Below are 7,525 nucleotides of genomic sequence, written 5' to 3'. Positions count from 1 at the left end.
TTGGGTTTTAGTCCACTTGTGTATCCTTCCCTTCAAGGCTCAGGGTTCCAGGATTATCTTCTGTGTCTGTGTTAATTGGTTTCCCTTATCTTTGTTGAAGAGGGTCTGTACAGTCTTTCTGCCTAGTCCATCATCTTGCCGGAACTCACCAGGGAAAATTTTAAATTAAAATTTTTGAAGATTTGCATAGCTTTTTAGATTTACACAAGGCAAGTCAAGGGCACAATCCTAGAAGACATATACCGATTCCAACTCATAGTGACCCTATACAAGAGAGTAGAACTGCCCCATAGAGTTTCCAAGTCTATAAATTTTTACAGAAGTAAACTGCCACATCTTTCTCCTGCAGGGTAGCTGGTAGATTTTAACTGCTGACCTTTGGTTAGGAGCCAAGTGCTTTATCCACTGTGCCACCAGGGCCTCAGGGGCCCTATAACAAACCCAAACCAAACTCACGCCATCAAAGTGATACTGGCTCATAGGGACCCCCGTTGGGTTTCCAAGGCTATAAATCTTTACAGAAGTAGACTACCCTTCCTTCTATAGAGTGACTGGTGGGTTTGAACCACCAGCCTTTTGGTTAGCAGCCAAATACCTTAACCAGTACACCACCAGTGCTCCTTTCAGAGGAAGCTCTGGTATTACAGTGCCTAAGACATCTGAATGCTAACCAGAAGGTTAGCAGTTCAAACCTGCCAGTCACTCTGTGAAAGCAAGACTGGGCAATCTACTTCCATAAAGATTTGCAGCCTTGGAAACCAAATGGGGGTAGCTATGAGTCAGAATCAACTTCATGGCAGTGTATTTTTTGTTTTGTTTATAGTACATAATAAATTACTTTGGTGGGTACTAACACAGGGTAGGCCTTAGTAATTGGATCTGGAGTGTAAGGTGAGCACTGGATCTCAGGAGAGGGGTAGTGCCTTATTATAACTGAGGCAGAAGGTCAGGGTTAGAGTATCAAGAGGAATTTGATGCTGATTTGAAGTATTTGGGCTACAGCTACTTAAATACTTCTGATTTGGATAGTTTCTAGAATCTCGGGCAGGGCTCAGCCTGCTAATCATTGCATTCAAAATCTCAGCTAAAGGAATAAAGAGTAATTTGGGCCTAAAAGCAAAGATATTAGAAGTTAAAAGACAGATTGGTGTACAATTGCTTTACTATTTTTTACAATCATATTGAAATTTATTCTTTTTACCCAGGTTAACAAAATATATCATGGAAGGAACAAAACACTGAATTTAACAAAAACAATAGTTTTGAAAGTGGAACACTTTTTTTTTTAGAAAATCATATTGCAAATTGTCACATTTGGGTCAATTTACCGAGTCTTGGTGGTGCAGTGGTTAAAGCACTCAGCTGGTAACTAAACAGTTAGTGATTTAAACACACCAGCCTCTCTGTGAGAGAAAAAAGTGACAGTCTGCTTTGGTAAGATTTTTAGCCTTGGGAACCATATGGGACAGTTCTACTCTCTCTTACAGGGTTGCTAAGAGTTGGAATTGACTTTGATGACAGTGTCTTTTTTTTTCCTTTTGGGTGGTGTATTATTTACCACATGAAGGGAGCAAAGTTGTTAAAACATAGTTGGGTTCAGGTGAGCCAATTATTTGAACTACACTAAAGTACTTGAAATCAGTCCTAAGATCAAGGTTTAAAACTACTTTAAGAGATAAGACACTAAGTGTTTTATAGAAACTTCTATAAGGGGTCCTTTTCCTTTCCCAGTCAAAGCTTAGTTAGAAGGTTGCCTATACTTATTTTTTTCCTCCTATCTTCTATTCAAAATACTCTTATAATTGTAATATGGTATATATCTTGTCTGACTTGGATGATATGGTCCCAGAAGTGGGGTTTGAGAAGACAGACCTTGCATTTGTAGAGGAGGGGTAGCTTTCCTGGTGCAGGCTGCATATCACGAGCCATTTCCCTTATAAATGGAGGGCCCAGAGTCCCTTGATTTTCAGTTAACTCCCATAAAAAATTATGATTATAATGGTGAGAGTGGTAGGCAAATATGGGTGGACTACCATGTAGAGTTAGGGTAGGTCCTGGAAGAAAGTATATAAGGTGGCAGCCAGGCAGTAAAATGTTCATGCGGAGGGTGACAGACCTTGGCTATAAGTCAAGTGAGGAGCACCTGAGGCTTGGAGAGCATGTGGCATTAGGTGGCTTATTGATGGGGGAATAAGTGGGATGGTGTCTAATGTTGTGGAAGCATAATGTCATGAGAATGTGATACCACTCACTGACCTTGATACATGATAGTGAATTGCTGCAGAGGCAAGAGTTAGTGTTTCCAAGCACCCAAATTAAATCATCCTGAATAGGGACAGTTATTTGTTATCATATTGCCATATTTTCCTGTTGAAATCTGAAAGGTTTCCTGACACTCAGTTTCTTGATTCTCAAGGATAGCATTGGAGATGGAGCTGTGGACAGTTCTGCTGGACGAATACAGGTATCTTCCTGTGGCTGTCCACTGGCCTCTGTGGCACATGTTTAAAGGAGATGGTGGTAACATGATGTGCTGCTTTGGCAGGATACGGGTCATATGGTGCCTGTCTGGTGGTATACAACAGGCAGGATATGGTTGTATTTTGCTTGTCTTGCGGCATTATAAAATGATTAGAGATTTCAGTTGGGGGTAGGGCAATAACAATTCCAAGTTAAGCACTGGTAACAGGTTTTCCATCTCTCTTCACGTGGAGTAAGTTAATATGAGGCTGAAAGTCTCTTTGACAAATATGTTCTCTTACATCCTTGAACAGTGCAACACATGAGAATAGAACCTTCCGTAGGATTCTCAATTCACATCACAGGACTGCTACAGCCTGGACACATCTTGTCTCCCTTTTCTCCATGTAAAAGAGCATATTCATAGCAAAAAATATGCCTGCATAGTATGATCCTCCCATAGTTTTTAATCGGTAATCCACATTTGTCTTCTACAGAAAAGAATTGGTGTATCACTTTTTTCACTGAAGTCGTTTATCTGAAAATCCCGAAAGTAGTATTGAATAAGTCTATGCTAATTTACGAGCTTTGGTGCCATAGTGCCTAAGGCATTTGACTGATAACCAGAAAGCTGGCGGTTCAAACTCACCAGCCACTCCTCAGAAGGAAAACTGGGCAATCTACTTCTCTAGAGATACTGACTAGGAATATGAGTTGGAATCCATGGTTGGCAGTTAGTTTGGTTTTTGGTTTTGAGATGCTGATTTCTAGATAGTGTCCTCACCACCACTACAGTCATACCTGTAGTCCTTTTTCATCCCTCTAATCCTTCAGCGCTCTGCATGATTGGGCTCGCGGGGTACGATGGGAGCGGAAGTCCACATTGCCCTCTGGCGCGCACCTTACCTTCTTGCGCTCAGGGGGCAGAAGTGTGGCTGTGTCGCACCAGCTTTGGTCTCTTAGGGCTTCATTTTCTCTCTTTACCTATTCCTACTCCAGTGAGGGAGTCAGGCAGAAGGCGAAAGAGTGAGTATGTGAAGAACTTCAGTATTGAGGTGACTAAGGCTGTTCTTACACTTGAAGAAAAAAGCAATCTTTTGACTGTGGAAAAATAAACCAAGTGGAATGGGGGCGGGGAAGCACAGGCATAGGAATAGCTCCTAAAAGCTAAAGCATCTCCCCTACCTACAAAGGCGTTTTGAACAATGGAATGCTCAACTTTTTGAGGTGTAAACTCACCCATGGTATGAAAAGTAGCTCACTCATGATATGAAAAGTAGAGACTGGGTAGCTTCTTGTCAGAGATGCTTTAGATAAGTCTTCCGTAACTTTTTTTGCTGAAGTACTCCTAACAGTAGACGAGAGTAAACTTTACTGTCACTGTGAAGGTAAAGGAGCAAAGCTTTGTTTTAACATCCTATTTCAGAATGTCAATTCATTTTAACAAAAATACTGTTTTTCATTAGTCACTTAAATTGCTTGGATTCCGCCCCCCCCAGCCCGAGTAGGTATGTCAGGATTTGTGCCAAATCCTGTCGCATAGTGTAATATCTCCTGTCGGTGTTGGTACCCTTGTTTGTGATGCACTGCATAGATTAGCTTCTTTAGTGGGTACAAGGTTGTCCATTAGGACTAGAATTTTTTTTTTTAATACAGAATTCTTTATAATGGTATTAATGGTTATTTGTTTATAAGAGTGTTTATTTGTGAATGAAAGTTCAAAGTTAAAAGCCCAACAAACTGGAGAGGTGATTAGTCATGTTAATAATGCGTTTTCATATCCAAAATTTTCTCATTTTTTTAAAAAATATTGTTTTCTTTTGATGCATTTGATGTGTTTATAGATCATTAACAACTTGGAGGAGTGACCTAAGTAAAGTCAGAAGGTAAAGGGGAAATAATTGGCAATGATCACTCAGTGATGACAATAAAGCATGATCATATTTGTTCATGGCAAGATAAGACTACATTTTTAGAAATTCTATTTGTATCCACCTTTGGGAAACTATGTCTCCTGTAAAGTGAGGTCCCCTTTCTCTGTGATTGCATTCAATACTGTCCAGAGTATGTGCTCTCATTCTTATTGACCAAGCAACTTTGCAAAGGAAGCAATGAACTACTATGACCAAACATGCCAAATATTTGATTAAAAAATAAAAGACAGGTCAAAGCTGGAAATTGTCCTATTTAAGCAGATTGTCCATGCCTGTTGCTTCCAAGGTGTAGTCACAGCTGACCTTTGCCAAATGAAAAGAGACTCAACAGGGATATTGAAGTAGGTTAAAAATGGTACAGAGGAAAAGAAAATACATTAAAAGCCATACAATCATTTTTTGATGGTATCCATTTAGATACTGTAATTGCTGATACATACAGGTAGATGAGAATATTTTTGTGAGAATGCCCAGTGATCAAAGCTGGGCATTTGGAATGACTGAAATGATGGAGAGTTGATAAATTTTCACATTTGATGACACACTTTATAAAAGAAAAAAAATATGTATAGCCACATGGGATGTATTATCAGAGAGGGAGAGAGGAGAACAGCTGAGGTAGGGTAAAAAGAATAAGAGATAGACCCCCCTTTTGATAATGAAAATCATTATGAAGCTGACAGCTGGTTAGAAGGAACCCAGGGAAGAGGCTTAAAGAAAAGCTACCTTTCTGTATTCTGTTTCATTATTACTGAATTCTTGAAAAGTTGCATGTAAATAGATACAATTTTTCTTAGCCTGATTTGTAATAGCATTTCAGAACTGCTTTGTTTTTATTTTGAATTTGTTATTTGTGGGCAATGGCTGCTGATACTTAAGCTTTTGGTTTCTTTGGACCTCTGCCAAATAGCTAATACCATACAAACAATTATGTAAGTGTTTAAGGGGACCTGGTAATTCATTGTACATCCTTCTTCCTGCCAAATAATCCTGCTTGAAATGAAATGGTTTTCAAATTTTTCTTTTCCAATAGGTGGAGCTGTTCTGAGTGAAGGAGTGGAGGAACCCAGTTTCTTACTGCTTTAGCATGCTCCTGTCTCTGAGCACCCCTTCACCTCTTCTCTCCATCCTGCAGTGGTCTTTCAGTCAGCTCAGTGGAGCACAGTTTGAAAATCACTCCTCAAATACATATTTTCTATGCTTATAGCAGCAATTCTTGGGTTATGGACAAAATAAGTTCCTAAGTGTGTCTTCAAGTTGAATATGTAGGTAAATCAGAACAGGTGGATTCAGTTCTTATTTAGCCTTATTTCAGTGCAAGAAAGGAGTTCTGGTGGTGGAGTGGTTAAGGCATTTGCCTACTAATTGAAAGATCAGTGGTTTGAACCCACCAGGTGCTTTACAGAAGAAAGATGGGGCAGTCTGCTTCTGTAAAGATTTACAGCGTTGGAAACCTGTTGGAGGTTGCTATGATTCGGAATTGACTCAATGGCAGGGAGTTTGAGTTCTTTTTTGTTGTTGTTTTAGTGCAAGAAGGTGCTCTGGTTGTGCAGTGGTTAAATTAGCATTCTGCTGCTAACAAAAAGGTTGGTGGTTAGAACCCACCAGGTACTCTGTGGGAGAAAGATGAGGCAGTCTGCTTTGGTAAAGATTTACAGCCTTGGAAACTCTATGGGGGATTTCTACTCTGTCCGACAGGGTCACTATGAGTCAGAATCTACTTGATGACAGTGGGTTTTTAGTGCAAGAAAAAAGTTGAAGCCTTTTCAGTGATTTAAAAGCAGCTTATGCAGCAGGTGAAGATGATTGTGATGAAGAATTTGTTGCCAGTGACAGCTGGTTCAGTCATTTTAAAGTGAGGGCAAATTTATGTAACATTAAAGGGCAAGTACCAGTTGTCCATAAGTCTGGCTTTGTAACCCGGGCACTGCTTGCATATGAAATGTTTATAAGGAAGTATATATGCAAAAGAATAGTAGATGTTCTTGTTGTTAGTTGTTGTCAAGTCGGATCTGATACATAACAACCCTCTACAACAGGACAAAACACTACTGCAAACATTTTTTAAGTTATCTTCAATAAAATTTTACTTGATTATGGTATTAATGATATTGTTCGATAATTCCTGCATTCTCTTAAATCACCTTTCTTTGGAATGGGCACAAATATGGAACTTTCTCAGTTGGTTGGCCATGTAGCTGTTTTCCAAATTTCTTGGCATAGACAAATGAGCACTTCCAGCATTGCATCCATTTGTTGAAATATCTCAATTGGTATTCCACCAATTCCTTCGGTGCAGCCTGGGCTAGGACTTCTTCCTTCAATACCATCTGTTCTTGATCATATGCTACCTCCTGAAATGGTTGAACATCAACCAGTTCTTTTTGGCACAGTGACTGTGTATTTGTTCCATCTTCTTTTGATGCTTCCTGCATCATTCAATATTTTGCCCATAGAATCCTTCAGTACTGCAATTCGAGGCTTGAAATTTTTCTTCCATTCTTTCAGCTTGAGAAATACTGAGCATATTCTTCCTTTTTGGTTTTTGACTCCTAGGTATTTGCTCATTTCATTATAGTAATTGGCTTGTAATCCTTTTCTTTGTTTTTTTGAGCTGCCCTTGAAATCTGTTCAGCTCTTTTATTTTTATATAAATTTTTATTTATTTTTAGTATTGGCTTTAGCTACTTCCTGTTGAAGAGCAAATTTCAGAGTCTCTTCTGACATCTATTTTGACCTTTTCTTCCTTTCCTATCTTTTAAATGACCTTTTGCTTTCTTCATGGGTGATGCCCTTGATGTTATCCCACAACTTGTCTGGTCTTTGGTAATTAGTGTTCAGCGCTTCTAATCATTTTTGAGATGGTCTCTAAATTCAGATGGGATATACTCAAGGCTGTACTTTGGCTCTAGTGGACTTCTTTTAATTATTTTCAGCTTCAAGTAAAACTTACATATGATCAATTGCTGGTTTGTCCTGTAGTTGACCCCTGCCTTGTGTTTTGACTGATGATATTGAGCTTCTCCATTGTCTCTTTTCACAGGTGTAGTCAATTTGATTCTTGTGCATTTCATCTGGTGAGGTCCATGTGTATAGTCACCATTTACGTCACTGACCAAAAAAAAAAAAAA

At 39.2% G+C, this 7,525-nt stretch overlaps 1 pseudogene; it reads right to left on the bottom strand.

Annotated features, from left to right (window-relative positions):
* Positions 1 to 2,349: 2,349 nt before the first annotated feature.
* LOC122151316 overlaps positions 2,350 to 7,525 on the bottom strand; it is a 21,512-nt pseudogene continuing 16,336 nt past the window's right edge.

This window comes from Orycteropus afer, unplaced genomic scaffold (genome assembly GCF_000298275.1).
Source record: "Orycteropus afer afer isolate SDZICR_OR568_19922 unplaced genomic scaffold, OryAfe1.0 scaffold00387, whole genome shotgun sequence".
Lineage (NCBI taxonomy): Eukaryota > Metazoa > Chordata > Mammalia > Tubulidentata > Orycteropodidae > Orycteropus > Orycteropus afer.
This window is presented reverse-complemented; position numbering and strand designations above follow the sequence as displayed.